Source organism: Rattus rattus, chromosome 1, assembly GCF_011064425.1.
Source record: "Rattus rattus isolate New Zealand chromosome 1, Rrattus_CSIRO_v1, whole genome shotgun sequence".
In the NCBI taxonomy this organism is placed as follows: Eukaryota; Metazoa; Chordata; class Mammalia; order Rodentia; family Muridae; genus Rattus; species Rattus rattus.
This window is the reverse complement of record NC_046154.1, coordinates 73,755,497-73,773,600: the sequence shown is the minus strand read 5'-3', so window position 1 is coordinate 73,773,600 and position 18,104 is coordinate 73,755,497. Positions and strand designations below refer to the sequence as shown.

Genomic DNA, 18,104 nt, shown 5'->3' with positions numbered 1-18,104 from the left:
GTAATGCAGTATAATACATGGATGAAAAAAGTAATCACTAATGTCACCCAACTATGATCTATGAAATTTGTAATAGTGACATATACTCTTGTGGAGGAATTGTAATCTTGCAACATGGCTGCTCTGATCACATCCAATACTTATTCATCTGTGTGATCCAGTTGGAATTCTGACATACCCTTAGTATACACGTTTAAGATTAGTTTGTAGAATGAATCAGCCATGTTCAGAATCTAAGAGGCAGACAAAGTGAAAAAATCAGAGAAAGATTTGACACTGTGAGTCAGAGATAGGATATCTCCAGAACTCATAGGAAGTTATCTAAGAGCAAACCAGGGAGAGTGGGTGAGTTGAATGGATTCGGTTGAAAGTCAAGGCAGGAAATACAGTGCAGTGGAGTTTGGTTAGTTAGTGAGTGCATGCAGTCCAGTGCTGGTCAACAGAGACGCTTGAAACTAGAGAATAAAAAGGGGCCAGAACAAATTACAAGAGTTAGTTTGAGGTCAAGCAGAACAATTCAATGAGAAGCTGAGAGAATTCAGATTGAATCACTCAGCCTGACAGGAATTTGAGCCAGAACGCCAGAGTTGAATCAGCCAGAGTTCAGAAAGAACGTAAAAGGTTTTGCTTTTCAACATTAAGCCTCTGAAAAGACAATTACATCTAGCAAACAAAAGTTACTTTCACACACATTGGTGCTGTAGGCAGAAGTATTCTGGAAGAAACTAACAACCCTTCAATAATATTGAAGACCCAGTCCGTGAGATGAAAGTCTACCTGACACTTTTCATGAGTCTTAGCACCTGAGACAAGATAGTCACGAGGCTGGGGGTGGGATGCTATGAAAAACCTATTACAGTTATTTCGATAAATGAAAATAATAATAAAATTATTTGTACTGGTGTATAGGTCATGACAAATATTTATCTGGATCTTTATCAGTGTAACTTCTTTCAGTAGAAATAAAAAAATAAGATCAACACTCAGACAGCATGCGAAGTTATCCCTATATGGAATGCTGGTATTGTACCCCTCTATTACGATTCATATGTGCAAGAGACTGAGTTGAAAGACAGAGTCAGTAGATGACTACAAAGAACTACTATTTTACAAGAACAAAATTGACACACATTTGAATTCACAGAGACTGTGACAGTATTTAAATGGTCTGCAAAATTTCAAACCAGACAAAATCTTAGTAAGAAGGTAAAGTAGGCACAAAGTGCCTCTCTTAACTAAGAAGCTATATGTAATTGGTAGCTACTAGGGGAAGGAAAATCAAAGTTCTTCAAACACACCTCAGAGCAAGCCTCATTTTCAATAAGGTGTTGGCAACAAAAAAACAGATTTCATGTGTTTTTGTTCTTAGGGTTTTATTTTAGTTTTCTTTAATGTATGTGTGTTTGGGGGTATTTCTTTTTAAAGAGGTACAACAATATGATTTTGGTTCATTAGAAACTAGGAGGTGATTGTTGTAAGAAAAAGAATAAAAGCAAATAAATATTGTATGAAAAATAAATAAAAATATATGAACAATATATCATTGAAAAAGGTTCCTTTATATTTATAATATGTATCCTTCAGAAATAAGAGTTATGCATTTCCAGGAAACTTTGCTGGTGATTTATATGGTATTTCTGACTTAAATTTATCTATGGCTGGATAAATGTATAAATTATTCATAAGACTGCTGAAGAGAAATACATGAGGATTGAAACTATTGAACTAAAGCTACAATTAAAAGGAAGGAAGTTAACTCAGTAGAGGAAAGTTTAGTTAGATGTCAGTTTCAGAAGCACATTAAAAAGGAGGTGGATACTTTGGGACACTGGCGACGGTGTCAGTGGAGTGTGGCAGAAATATTTGCTCCGATAGAATGAGTTAAGAGACAGGCAATGATACTGCCCCATCTATTTCCTGCCCTCTTTTCTCCCTCCCAGGTACCCCTCCCTCCAGCTTCCACTATTGCCCTATTACTAGTTTAATGCAGGACTGAAGCATCCACACTGTGGTCTTCCTTCCCCATAAGCTCCATATGGTCTGTGGGTTGTATCCTGGGCATTATGAGTTTCTGGACTAATATCCACTTATCAGTAAGTACATATCCTGTCTGTTCTTTTGTGTCTGGGTTACCTCATTCAGGATATTTTCTAGTTCTTTCCATTTTCCTGGAAATTTCAGGAAGTCACTGTTTTTAATACCTGAATAGTACTCTATTGTGTAAACGTCCCACATTTTCTGTATCCATTCTTCTGTTTATGGACACCTGGGTTGTTTCCAGCTTTCTGGCTATTATATAAGGTGGATATAATCATGGTGGAATATGTGTCCTTATTATATTTTGGAGTGTAGTTGGGTATTCAGGTCGACCTATTTCTAATTTTCTGAAGAACCACCAGACTGATTTTCATAATGGTTATACCAACTTGCAATCCCACCAGCAATGGAAGAGTGTTCCTCCTTCTCCACATGCTCACCAGCATCTGTTGTCTTTGTTTTTGATCTTAGCCACTCTGTCTGATGTGAGGTAGAATCTCAGGGTTGTTTTGATTTTCATTCTCTGAAGTCTAAGGATGTTGAACATTTCTTTAAATGCTTCTCAGCCATGAGAGATTCCTCAGATGAGAATTCTTTGTTTAGCTCTTGTACTGGAGGGGACAGAAGAGATGTACAGAGGATCAACAAATCGATTAAAAGTATGTAGCATGGCTGATGAGTAAATGGGGATAGCCACTAGAGGGTTCCAGACTCCAGGGAAATGAGAGGCTCCCAGGACCAACCTGGGATGATTTTAGAGAAGGGGAGATAGAACCTGAAGATCCCTCCTCCAGTAGCTAGGCATGGCCCTCCATGGATAGACGGGAACACATACCCATATCAAAGTTTTTAACCCAGAAATGTTCCTGTCCAAAGGAAGAACAGGTATAAGCATACACCATTGGTATTCTGATTAGGAAATTGTCCCCAGTACCCATGTATTCAAGGCTCTTCCCCCACTTTTTCTTCTATTAATTTGAGTGTTATCTGGTTTTATGTGGAAGTCCTTGATCCATTTGGACTTCAGTTTTGTACCAGGAGATGAGAATGGATTGATCTGCAATCTTCTACATGCTGACCTGCAGTTTAATCAGCACCATTTGTTGAAAATGCTTTTTTTCCCACTGGATGGTTTTAGCACCTTTTGGTCAAAGATCATGTGACCATAGGTATGTGGGTTCATTTCCGGGTCTTCAATCTATTCCACTGACCTACCTGCCTGTCTCTGTACCAATACCATACTGACTTATCATGATTGCTCTGTAATACAGCTAGAGGTGACGGTTGCTGATTTCACTAGAAGTTGTTTTATGGTTGAGGATAGTTTTCACTATTCCAAATGAATTTTCAAATTGCTGGGTCCTCAGATAGTACTATATTCAATTTTCTGAGGAATCTGTAGACTGATTTCCAGGGTGGTTGTACCAGTTTTCAATCCCACCACCAATGGTAGAGTGTTCCTCACTCTCCACATCCTCGCCAGTATCTGTTGTCACCTGAGTTTTTGATCTTAGCCATTCTAACTGGTATGAGGTGAAATCTCAGGGTTCTTTTGATTTGCATGTACCCGATGACTAAGGGTATTGAATTTTTCCTTAGGTATTTTTCAGCCATTAAATATTCCTCAGCTGAGAATTCTTTGTTTAACTCTGTACCCATTCAATAGGGTTATTTGAATCTTTGGAGTCTAACTTATTGAGTTCTTTGTATTTATTAAATACTGACCCTCTATCGGATGTAGGATTCATAAATATCTTTTCCTAATCTGTTGGTTGTCATTTTGTTCTAATGACTGTGTCCTTTGTCTTACAGAAGCTTTGCAATTTTATGAAGTCCCATTTGTCAATTCTTGATCTTTGAGCATAAGCGATTCATGTTCTGTTCAGGAAATTTTCCCTTGTGACAAAGTGTTCAAGGTTCTTCCCCATTTTCTTTTCTACTGGATTCAGTGTATCTAGTTTTATGTGGTAGTCCTTAATCCAATTGGACTGAGCTTTTACAAGATGGTAAGAATGGATCGATCTGCATTTTTCTACATGCTGACCTCCGATTGAACCTCCGTTATTTGGTGAAAATGCTGTCTTTTTGCCACTGGATGGTTTTTACTCCTTTGTCCAAGGCGAGGGTCCTGGGAGGAAAAGAGGAAGGGAAGGAAATAGAGGGGGAATATCTGGTACTGGAGGGGGCAGAAGAGCTATATAAAGAATCAGGAAATTGAATAAAATATGTAGCATGGGTGATGAGTAAATGGACATAGCCACTGGAGGGTCCCAGACTCCAGGGAAACGAGAGGTTCCCAGGACCCAACTGGGATAATTTTAGAGAAGGGGAGATAGAGTTAAACATCAGTCTCAAGCTCAGGAACCCTCTTGGGGAAGGTAGCAGTACTGGAAGAGCTGTGTATGATTGCAACCACATAAGAAGAATATCAGCTAGCAGGCCTACCCAGTGCTCCCAGGGACTAGACCAGCAACCAATGAGTGTACAGCGAGGGTCCACATGTAGGAGATTATGCCTTTGTCTGACATCAGTAGGAAGGGAAAGCTCACCTAATGGCACCACTCCAAAGGCCTTGGGATCCATCCCATCTGTAGACAACAAACTCCAATCCTATTGCTGACATAAAGCTCTTCTTGCTGTCAAGAGTCTCGTATAGCTGTCTTCTCTGAGGCACTGTAAGCACCTGAATAATACAGATGCAGATACTCACAGTCAACCATCAGACCGAGCCTGTAGACCCCAGTGGAAGAGTGAGAAGGAGGACTGAAGGGCTAAATGTCATTGTCACCCTATAGGAAGAACATCAATATCAACTAACTGAAGCACCCTGGAGCTTGCAGGGCCTAAACCATCAACCATGGAGGGACTGATGTCTCCAGTTACATATGTAGCAGAGGATGGTCTCATGGGCATCTATGAAAGGGGATGCATTGGTCCTATGGAAGCTTGTTACCTCAGCACTGGGGGATGCTAGAGTGGTGAGGTGGGAATGGGTGAGTAGGTGGGAATGGGTGGGTAGGTGAACACCCTCTTAGAGGGAAAGGGGAGGGGAAATGGTATGGGGGGTTTGTGTAAGGGAGACAGGTAATGAGGACAACATTACAAAAATAAATAACATAACAAAAAAGCAAATCTATTGTAGAAATTTATAAATATACTTTGAAGATATAACAACACAGGCTGTGTTTTGAGAAATGTCCTTGCTTTCTTCTTAAAAACACGTTTACAACTGAAGATATTAAAACTAACTGTATATGAGAACACTACATTTGACAAGCTTCTTGGTATTAGCACAAAGACTAACACATAGGTATATACATTGCCTTTCACCCATAATGAATTATAGTGCTTCCTGTGAAATGTGTATGGGAAAGTACAGGAAACTAATGAATTGTGTGGCCATACAAAAACAAAGTACAACTATTGCAGACATACCAAATACAGTTTGAAGACGTAAAACACAGGCTGTGTTTGGAGAATCACCCTTGCTTTCTTCTTAAAAATATATGTTTACAACTGGAGATGTCAAAGCTTTTTGTACATAGGGAAAATTATCTAGTTTCAGATATACAGATTTCCCAGAAATTATAGCACAATATATTAACTTCATACTCCTTATAATTACTGTAAAGTGGAAATGAAATATTTCAAGAAAATTATTTGAAACAAAAACCAAGTATTTAATACATACATTAATGAAGGTGAACATATTAAAAGACAGTTATGTCTGTAATTTTTTTAACCTATTGTCAGCTGATATCACTGTGTTTCTGTGCACTACTGTTATTTTCTAGCCTAAAGGCAGAGACAATGAGGTGTGATGTATAATGCACTTCAGTGTACAGGGTTTTAAAACAGGGAACATTGTTAAAATTTACTGACAATGAGGAAAAAATAAATATTTTGTAATATCCTTATTTGAAGAAATTTATAAATATTTATAAGTGTTATTGTAAAGGTCACTTATGAGTGAATATATTGATTGCAGTGGATTTTATCAATGCATATAGATTATAGGCAGCATATAGACAGGGACAATGTTTCTCTACATTTTTACTGTCATTATTGTGCTTTGCCAGTGATGATGTTTTCTAAGAACATACTACTTACAATAAAAGTTTTTGTTTTCCAAGAGGAAAATAAAGGTACTTATACTTGGATAACATTTATCACCAGTTAACAGTAAGGTTGAAACAAATTGGAAAACACGAAAAATTATTTCAGTTCCAAATGATTGAGGACTAAATTAATGTAGTAAGAGGTTTTACAGAGCCTCCCAGTTCCTAATGGAAACACAGGCAAGAATAAAATCAAGTAATGAAAACGAAAGATGAGCTCAAATCTGCCCTTCCTTTTTCACCCTCTCTCTCAACATGGAACACATGAAGGAGATTTTGAAATCACACATATGGTAATGAGACTGAGTATAACCTTATCTAAAGTATGGTTATAGTCTCAACAATACTAAAAATTTGGGGTGTTAATGAAAATTCTCTGGGAAGTAATCAAGATGCAATAGTGGGTTTAAGAATATAGAAATAAAAATGATCAAATTCTATTTTCTTAGGAAAGCAAAAAGAAGCTTTCTAGTTACCATTCAGTGTGTCCTCCCCAGCCCCACTCCACTTGTCTCATTGTTCTTACTGTACACAAAAATTGCAAATAGATAGGTTCATGCAGCTTTCCTTTGATCTCCATATACCTTAGTTGACATCTTTCTAAATCCCATCAGATGCAGAACTCTTGCCACATGTTCAGCTCACAAACAGAAATAAAAAATGGAATTGTATATATGATTTGCAAGAGCCTTAAGCCATACTGTGATTAGTTAACAAAGACATTTATTGTGTAATGTTTAGGAAAATTACATTTATCGAATCAGCAGATGATGTTTTTTTTTCTAATTATAGCACTTCAGGTGTTTATACCTAGAGATTGTGTTGGTAAGGCAATTAGGTACTGCAAGGATTTAAATTATGTTAGGTTAAATTAGTTTATCAACAGACAGAAATTTAATGAAGAGGAAATGTAGCTTGCAGCTTCTGTGCTCATCCTCAGAGAATGAAATGACCTCTTAATGTGATGTTACAAAAATAACAAGTTCACATCCAAAAGCAGAATTGCCTTAAGACAAATCACATTCTTTGAGAGATGTTCCTTTTGGGAAGCATAGATCAAATGAAGAATGGTGGAAATTACTAGTTCTCTTCTATCATCTAGTCATTTAATCTGATAAGTTCTTTCTCAACACCAGGTGATTGTGTTCAGAGACACATATAGTCTCTTAATGTCTGCAGTTAAAACAGTAAAACCATTCCTTGTCTTTGGTTACTTCGAGAACAAGGAAAACCTCATTAGTTTTACTAGGAATGAAAGCCAGATTAAAACCAAGACCTCAGTCCATAGTGTCTCAATAAGTATATTCACAAACACAGGAGGATAAGACTCTGGCCCTCAATCCTGACGTTGCTGATGATTTTATCAAATGAATGAGAAGACAGTTTGCTTCCCTCATCTTCATGGCTCTAATGCTTTCACCATTTGTTCTGCTTTTTTCTCCCCTTTTCTCACTTCTTTAACAATAAAAAAAGGCTCTTTCTTATTGCTGGTTTAAGTTTACCAATACAGATTTCTAACAAATACAGAATACATAGGAAATTCTAGGAATTAAATTAAAAATAGGTGGCCAATCTAAATTGAATTAAGGAGGCTGGATTTCAAGTCAGATCTCTTCAATCTGTAGAATTGTTTGTTTTCTATCACTCTCAACTCTGACCATGTGCAATTTAGATTTTTTGTCACTTCTTAAGTGAAATTATGAAAACAAAATGATTCCATGCATTTTATTTGATCTTTCTAAATATTTTCCACATATGTTCACGTCAATTACATTTCCCTCTGACTGTATATGTCTAACAAATGTATACTGATCAGCTATACAGGGCTAAGTAAGATATTCATACCATAAGACAGCCATCAATGTGTGCATTATCTTCTGTATAATCCTTTATAAGCCTTTACTAGAGCTGGAATGACTCTAAATGTGAATCTGCTTGAGTAAAGTTTAAAAATATAGAAAAATCTACCAATTAAATAATGTTAATCAAAGGAGCAATGTATATGTTGTCAGGTATCTTGTAACTTATAGAGGAATATTAAATATCTAGTAAAATAAGATAGGATACATGTTAGAAAGCAGCTCATTAGGAGTACAGAATTTTCACACTTGAAAAGCGTATGTGAGATTCTCATATTTATTAAGGTGCCAGAAGGGATCGTTAATAAAAAGAAATACATCCTAAATAGTAAGATCAATTAGAGGTTGTCTTGTACAAGGTGAAAACTCATTAGAAAAAGCTAGCCTCCTTTCTTACTAATACTTCCTTGAGCATTTTCCTTGGTGCCTCATCAAGAATGTGGTGTATTGTGAACTTTAAGGTGCCACAATAACACCCAATTATCACTGCTCATGCTATTATGAATGTGTGCACGTTTAGTTAAATCGCTTCAGATCATCAACATTCTTTGTTTCATCAATCTTAAAAATAAACTTGTTATATAATTTTGATAAAAACAGTACATTTTTTTCATCTGTTCAATGCCACTCCCTTTCTAATTTTGAAATATTGGACTTTAAGCTTCAGTAAAAACACATGTTTTCATTTCTAAACCTATGGACTTGTGTATAAAAAATACATATATTTTACAAGACCACATGACAATATCTCTTCCTAACTCCTTGCAAAAAATTTTTATTTTTCTCTAAGAAATTTAACTTTCAAAATGTAGAATGCAGTGTATAAAATGGTCTAATTTCATTTCTGGTTATTCTCACTGGTAAAGGTTTAGTGAAAACTTTGAAAGTGAAGCATCAAATGCTTCTAAATGCACCAATGAAGATTTTTCTCAAATATGCATTTCTGGAGAAATACTGAAGAGACTTGAAAAACCTAAAAACACTATTTATGATTTCAGTCTGCTAAATTTATTCCACATAAGAGAAATTATTACTAAGACCAATAATCATATTTAATTTACCACCCTATAAGAAATTCTCACCTACTTAAGTAATACATGGTTATTATCAAAATACCATGATATTATGCATTTACAAATTCAAGATATTGTTTTACTACCTTCTTTCTGAGAGGGAATATATATTTTGTCTTGCTCCTTTTTTCTTGATTAGGCAAGATACTCGGTGCTAATCACAAAACATTTATCATCTGGCACATTTGGTCTACAATTATCTTGGGAAGATGGCATGACAGTCAGAGCGGATTCAGGTAAAATGTTTGCTTTATTCAAGTAAAGATTTTGCAGAATCTTTTAATAAGATTCTATAGTTTGCACTTGGATTAAGAAAGTTAATGTTTTCCCACTGGAGATGTAAGAATCATCAGCAAAAGCATGAGAGATATAGTGTAATTTCTGAAATAATCAGAAGGTTTTCGTTTGGAAGGTTCTGTTAAAAAAACAGAATAAACATTTAAAACTTTCAATTAAAACAAAAGATTTAGTTGTACATATGTTGCATATGCTATATTCAAGTGCTTCTGCATAGAATAAATATGGCATAGAACAGTATTTTATGTGTTTTAACCCAAAACTGATATAAATCATGTTGTTCATGAGACAGCTTAGTGCTCTTATTTTATTGAAAACTTGCAGTTACAATTCTGTTTTACCTGCATTTCTAGCATAGGAGTGCAGGTCCTCAGTAACTTTGCTATACATTTAATAATACATTGTGATCTTTTCTGAAGATGAAAATTAAATATTTCTTTGTAAGTTACTGTTCTGCATACAGGCACTAACTCAAGAAAGTGAGCAGTGACTCACCACCACAGATCAAAGAATAATAAAAATAGCAAGGTGAAAAGTGCATCTGTGATGGAGCAACATGTTTCTTCAATTTAAGCAGCCACATTGTATAATCTATTGATTGTATTTTCATACAAATCATTTCCATTCCTATCTATAATATTTCCCAGAGATGTACATTAAACCATTTCATTGTATTTGTCTTCTTATTTCTAGACATTTTAAAATGTACTGTTTTGAATTTTAGCATCATCTAAGGTCTTAACTTTGCTTAAAATAACAGTTAAACTGTTTAAATAATTTTCAACTTATAAATGAATCTAGAATGCAGGTATTATCCATGTGCATGATATGATATCCATGTGCAAAAGAATGCATTTGTGGAGTTTCAATAATAATGCATTTTAGATAAATGTGAAAATTCAAAACTAATACTTAAGGGGCTTTGAGCATTGGCTCAATAGTTAGAATAATTCCACGCCAAGAATAAGATTCTAAGTTCAAATATCCAGTACTCAGGTATATGACAGGGTATGCTTATCTTTTGTATCTGGCTTATTTCATCTAAAATAAAGATCTTTCAGTCATTTCTAATAGGACTCATTGGTCATTACTACTTAACTAATGCTCTCCTGTATCAATAGGCCACATTTTCTTTGTTTTTCTAATGATAGACAATTAGATCATTTAATGCTCTGGCTGTTGTCAATAGTGCTACAGTAAGGTTAGGAATTCAAACTTTTAATGTACTAATTACATTTTCTTTTGATACATACCTGGAGTGGGTTTGTTAGATCATATAGTAGGTCTATTTTATTGCTTTTCTGAAGGAATTTAATGCTTTCATACTATTGTTCAAACTAATGGCTCCACTTTCTTTTTTACATCCGACTGGAAGTTTGTAGTACATGGGTCCTTTTTTATCTCCATTCTTAAGAATCTTTGTTCTTTCTCTCTCTCTCTCTCTCTCTCTCTCTCTCTCTCTCTCTCTCTCTCTCTCTCTCTCTCTCTCTCTGTGTGTCCTCTATTTCCATAAGCCATTCACTGCATGATATTCTCAGAATCCATAATTTCTTTTCTGTTACTTAGAACCCCCATATATGAGGACTTCCTGTCATGCTAACCCACATTTGCCTAAGTCTACAGTCTGCTTTCGTTTAAGATAAATATTCTAATGACTTAAGTTCTGAATTAGACTAAGGTAAAATCACACTCAACTAAAAAAATATATTAAAAATATTTTAAAAGCCAATTGTGCCTGTTTATTCCTTCAAATCCAATATTTGGAGGAGAGGACATGATGAGACCAGGAGCTTATTGGCTAGATCACCTAAACAGAAGGGCATGCTCCTGGGCCAGAGAAACCCTAACTCAAAATATTCTGACTTTGAACAAGGGAAGAGTACACAGATTACACTCATTTTCCCTATAAATGTGTATGAGTGCGTGGAAATGAACACCTTAGAACATGTACCACACATGTGCAATCACATACCTCCAGTAACACATACACACACACACACTCTCAGACACACACACACACATTAACATATCAAAAGACAATAATGGTAACTGTATAATTAAAGAATTTCAAATATACTTTTGAAAAAGCACATACATACATATGTAATGAAATTTAATAATTTAATAAATAAGATTAATTACAAGTTTATAAAGTGATGAGACAATTGCCTAAAGAGAAAAGCCAATGATCAATGGAATAATTAAATGAAAAACAATGCAATAAAATTAAATTCTTTGTGCTGTTACCTAGAAAATATAATACATGCATATGTTATATTAATTATTTTGAATTATGGCACATTAAACTTATCTATCTTTGAAAAATTATACAAACATAATAGTTATTGTATAAATGATAAAGCCTTACAACAACACTAATATAAATTACTTCCCTTCATTGTATTTTGTACACCTTTGTATGATTATTTAAAAGTTCTGAAGTTTTTCTTCAACAGACATGACGGAATTTATTCCGTTTTAAAATTACATTTATTTTTATTCTTTGAGACCATGATACCCCAACAAGCCCACTTCCAAAATTCAGTGTTTTATGGTAATTTTAAAACAAATACTAATGGCAATTCCCATATGTGCCTGAGCATGAGGCCATCCACTGTAGCATGTAAAACCTATACATTAAAAACAATGATTCTTCTTCCTTCTGCAGCTTTAAATCATCCACAGAATCTCAGCCTAGGAATTATATTTAGCATCTATATAAAATTGTTGAGGTCTTAACTGTGTTTAAGTCTTAAGCACATGACTATTCCTGCTGTAACATCTTGAATTTAATAATAATGATGTGTCCAGAGAACAATATTTCATTGCACTCATCTTCACATTCTTACACTTAACATATTCTCTCCCGTGCAAAGCTCCTGTTTTCTGAGCCTATTCAAGGTGAGGAGGAGACTTGAGAAAATTGTCTCATTTATGTCCCAGCACTAAATCTGTTCTCATCACTTTGACCAGTAAAATACTTCTCTATTTATTTACTGCCCACTGCAAAACAAAAGGCACACCCATAATATAGCATGAAAGTTGAGTGCTATGTAAGGCCATTGATATTCACTACTAGTGGCATACACAGCAACTTCTAGCACTAACAAAACTAGAAATCATGGAGAAAGTTTCCTTGTGAGTTTGAAATTGATTTCTCCATGTCCTACAAACACATTATAAGCAATGAAGTCATCACATAGTTATAGCGCACCTTCATAGAAATGACAGTATTCTGCCTTGTTTTGGAAATCTCTGAGTTTCAATGTCCAGTAAAACATAAAATAATACCTTATGTCTTTTCATGAGTTTTTAATTAATAACCCATTTTTGGGGGGAGATAGAATTTATCCTCCCATTCAGAACACTGTCATTCAAATTCTGATTTTCATACTGTTTTGAAATTCCACTACTAACAATATTCATGAGTCTTTTTAATATGTTTTAAGGTTCTGGTAATTCCACCATTATACTTTTTTTATTGGGTATCTTTTATTTACATTTCAAATATTATTCGCTTTCCAGGATTCCAGTCCATAAGCCCGCTATTCCATACTCCATCCGCATTCCTGAATAAGGGTGTTCCCGCTCACCAAACAACTCCCTTTACTGCCTCCCCGTCCTGACATCTCCATACAATGGAGGGTACAGCCTTTGCAGGACCAAGGACTTCTCCTCCCATTGGTGCCCAATAAGGCCATCCTCTGCTACATATGCAGCTGTAGCCATGGATCTGTCCATGTGTACACTTTGGGTAGTGGAGTGGTTTAGTCCCTGATATCACTGATTGGTTGGTATTGTTGTTCTTATGGAGCTGCAAGCCCCATTCAGCTCCTTCAATCCTTTCTCTAACTCATCCAATAGGGACACCATTTACTGTTCAACGGATCGCTGTTAGCATTCTCCTCAGCTATTTCTCACACTATGGCAGAGCCTATCAGCAGACAGCTATATCAGACCCTTGTCAGTGTGCACTTTTTGGTTTCAACAATAGTCTTGGTATGGTGCCTGCATATATATGGGCTGGATCCCCAGGTGGGGCAGGCTCAGAATGGTCATTCCATCAGTCTCTCCTCCAAATTTTGTCTACATATACCTTCGTGTGAATATTTTTGTTCCCCCTTTTAAGAATGGTTGAAGCATCGTCACTTTGGTTGTCCTTCTTCTTCAGCTTCATGTGGTCTGTGGACTCTACATTGGGTAATTTGGGCTTTTGGGCCAATATATATTTATGAGTGTATGGATACCACGTGTGGATTTTTCTGTGGTTGGATTAATTCACTCAGGATGATATTTTCTAGTTCCATTAATTTGCCTATGAATTTCATGAAGTCATTCTTTTTGATAGCTGAGTAGTACTCTATTGTATAACTGTACCACATTTCCGTATCCATTCTTCTATTGAAGGGCATCTGGGTTCTTTTCAGCTTCTGCTTATTATAAATAAGGCTACTATGAACATAATGGAGCATGTGTCTTTTTGATATGTTGACGCATCATTTGGGTATATGACCAGGAGTGGTATAGCTGGGTCCTCAGATAATAAAATGTCCATTTTCTAAGGAACCTCCAGACTGATTTCCAGAGTGATAGTACCAGCTTACAATCCCACCAACAGTGGAGGAGTGTTCCTCTTTCTCCACATCCTCTCCAGCATCTGTTGTGACAGAGGTTTTTCATCTTAACCATTCTGAAAGGTGTGAGGTGGAATCTCAGAGTTGTTTTGAATTGCATTTCCAGTGATGAATAAGTCTGTTGAGCATTTCTTTAGGTAATTCTCAGACATTTGATATTCCTCAGCTGAGAATTCTGTCTTCAGCTCTGTAGTCCATTTTTAAAGTAAGGCTGTATGTCTCTCTGGAGTCTAACTTCTTGATGTTATTTGTATGTACTGGATATTAGCGCTGTATAGGATGCAATGTTTTAAATGATCTTTCCCCAATTTGTGGGTTGCTCTTTGTCCTAATGACAGTGTTCTTTGCCTAGCAGAAGCTTTGCATTGTTATGAGGCCCCATTTGTCAATTCCTGATCTTAGAGCATAAGTCATTGGTGTTTTGTTAAGGAAATTTTCCCCAGTGCCCATGTGTTTTAGGCTCTTCCCCACTTTTTCTTCTATCAGTTTGAACATATCTGGTTTTACATAGAGCTCATTGATCTAGTTGGACTTAAGCTTTGTACAGGGCAATAAGAAAGGATCAATTTGGATTCTTCTACATGCTAACCACCAGGTGAACCAGGACCATTTGTTAAAAATGCTATCTCTTTCCACTGGATGGTTTTAGCTCTTTTGTCAAAGATCAAGTGACCATAGGTTTGTCGGTTCATTTCTGCATCTTCAATGCTATACCATTGAACTACCTTGCTGTCTCTGCACCAATACAATACAGTTTTCATCATTACTTCTCTGTAATACTGCTTGGTGGTTCCCCCAGAAGTTCTTTCATTGTTAAGGATAGTTTTTTCCTATTTTGGGGCTTTTGTTATTCCAAATGAATTTACAAACTACTCTTAATAACTCTGTGAAGATTCGAGTTGGAATTTTGATGGAAATTACATGGAATCTATAGATTGCTTTTGGCAAAATGGCCATCTTTACTATATTAATCCTGTGAATCCATTAGCATGGGAGGTATTTTCATCTTGTGAAGTCGTCTTCAATTTCTTACTTCAGAGACTTGAAGTTCTTGTCATGAAGATCTTTCATTTACTTGGTGGTTAGAGTCACACCAAAGTATATTTTGTTATTTGTAACTTTTGTTAAGGGTGTCATTTCCCTAATTTCTTTCTCAGTCTATTTATCCTTTGACTAGCGGAAGGCTACTGATTTGTTTGAGTTAATTTTATACCCAAACATTTTGCTGAAGTTGTTTATCAGACTTAGTAGTTACCTGGTGGAACATGTGGGGTCACTTAAGTATACTATTATATCATCTGCAAATAGATGATATAATATTGAAATTCCTTTCAAATTTGTATCCCTTTGACCTCCTTTCCTTGTCTGATTGCTCTGGCTAGGACTGAGTACTGTATTGAATAAGTAGGGAGAGAGTGTGCAGTCTTGCATAGTCCCTGACTTTACTGGGATTGCTTCAAGGTTTTCTCCATTTACTTTGATGTTGGCTACTGGCTTGCTGTATATTGCTTTTACTGTTTATGTATGGGTCTTGAATTCCTGATCATTCCAAGATTTTTAACATGAATGGGTGTTGAATTGTGTCAAATGCAAGTATGATCCCCAGACAGACCAAACCTGCACACTGCTGTATACCAGTGTTCAATGTCAAATTCCCCTATTGCTTTCCTACACTGAAAAAGGCTGAAGGGGCTTCTAATGGAGACAAAGACAAGATGAAGAATGAACAAAGAGAAGATCTGCAAGGCTCTTCCAAAGCCAGAGCCCAAGACTTAAAATGCCCCTGCAAAGAAGGGAGAGAAGGTACCCAAGGGGAAGAAGGGGAAAGCCGATGCTGGTAAGGATGTGAATAATCCTGCAGAAAACAGAGATGCCAAAAACAACCAGGCACAGAAGGCTGAAGGTGCTGGAAATGCCAAGTGACCTGTGTGCATTTTTGAAAACTATGCTTCTAGTGACTGTACAGTTCGAAATACTATTTTTATCAAGTTTTATAAAAATGCAGAATTTTGTTTTACTCTTTTAAAGCTATATTGTTAGCATACAGAACACTTCATTGTTGGGGAGAAAGGATCATGTGTCATTAACAAATATCACCTAAGCTGAATTGAGGACAGAAATCCTCTTTCCTTGATAATTTTGAAAGACGCCTGTTGACTTCCAGGAGCGACCTCTTGAACTTGCATAGATGGCCCCCAAGGCAAATAAAGACCTTGTGCTCTGGGGAAATTCTAAATTCATTTTTATATCCTGTTTCCCCTGTACCATCAACATAGACTTAATTCCCTTAAAACCAGAGACCCATTGGAAGCTAACCCCCAAAATTGGTTTTTTGTCTATTGAGCTCTGTGGAATTTGCAGTAACTTCATTGAGTGTTATCAGAAGATCACTGGTTCCTTTTATAAAAGATTGTAGATCTTCAGATTGATAATTCTGCCTTATTTAGTTCCTGGATTTTTTTGTTTATTTGTTTTTTTGTTGTGTTTTCTTTTTGTTTTTTGTTTTTGTTTCTGTCATTGAAGACCAGCCTTAGCCCTTGGTGTTCTAATAGGATCATGTAATTATTTCAATCTTCTTGTATCAATTGAGGCTTGTTTTGTGTCCAATTATGTGCTCAATTTTGAAGAAAGAATTGTGAGGTGCTGACAAGAAGGTTTTTCTTTTCTAGTAAGTGAGGCACTAGAGAGTTGGTTTTGTGGTTAAGAGAACAATCTGCCATTCCAGAATATGATAGTTTGATTCCTAGTACCCACATGGTGGGCCAACACCCTCTCTAACACTAATTCCATATGATGTGATACCATTTGTTGCCTCTGAATGCATGAAATACACGTATGTTGAGTAATCATGGGTGCAATAAAACTAACTATTCACATGTAATCCTAAATAAAATAACTATTTCATTATTTAGCCTGATGTGAGAGAATTTTATTATGTGTTATAATTTACAATGAAAATATCATATAAGTAACTGTTAGTGTCCTGTAATTCTTCAATACAAAGGGAAACTAATGATTCTCATTTCCTAAGTAATAAATTCTACCTCAAATATTTGAATGTAATTTCCTAGGAATAAACCAAATTTTCAGGTGTCCAGAGCAATACATTGATCATTATGAGTCCTACAATTTAGAAGTCTAGGGAATTATCAGACTGTACAAGTGTGAAAAACAAGTCTATAGACATAACTGGTGGTCTGAAAAAATGGTGGACATAGATTTTGTCCTTTAGCTTCACAGATAACATCCAACGTGTCTTCAGTTGCAATCATTCCAGTTGAGTCTTTGCCACAGTGTATAAAGTTATTGTATCTTCAATGGGACTGGCAAATACACAAAAGGCAACAATTTAAAAGTCACCAATGAACTCAGATCATTTCAATGCATTGTAGAGTCACAATTTTAATGGAAAGTCAATCTTGTAAAAATGTTTTTGTTTATTGTTTGTTTTTTTTTTTTAGTTTTTGGTGTTTTTTTTTAAATTTGCAATGATATTTTTCTTTAAATTAAAAAAATAAGACCTGGAAAGGACTCATACATTTACACAATGGAGTACTACTCACCCATTAACAGCAGTGAGACTTTTTGAAATTCATAGGCAAATGGATGGAACTAGAAAATATCATCCTGAGTGAGGTAACCCAGTCACCAAAGAACATACATAGTATGTACTTACTGATAAGTGGATATTAGGAAAAAAGTTTAGAATATCGATGATACAACTCACAGACCATATGAAGCTCAAGGAGAAGAAAGATGAAAATGTGGATGCTTAGTCCTTAGAAAGTGGGACAAAATACTCACAGGAGGTAGAATGTGAGAGGGACTTGGAAGAAAGAGAAGAGGATGGGTTAAAGGGGGACAGAATCAGGTATGGTAAGAGATGGGGATGGTATACAGAGGGTCAGGAATTTGAGCAGAGTTGTGTAACAATAGGAGATGGGGAACAGTCGGTCGCCACAAACAAGTCCCAGATGCCAGGAAGGCAACATTCTCCTAGTACTCAACAGGAGATGAAATTAGCTGATATGCCCAACATTTGGGAGGGAGAAACTGTAGAGACTACATCCAGAGGTTAGGCAAAGT

At 35.9% G+C, this 18,104-nt stretch overlaps 1 pseudogene; it reads left to right on the top strand.

Moving 5' to 3' along the window:
- The first annotated feature begins 15,613 nt into the window (after nt 1–15,613).
- LOC116894677 lies at nt 15,614–15,941 on the top strand (annotated as a pseudogene).
- The last annotated feature ends 2,163 nt before the right edge of the window (nt 15,942–18,104 follow it).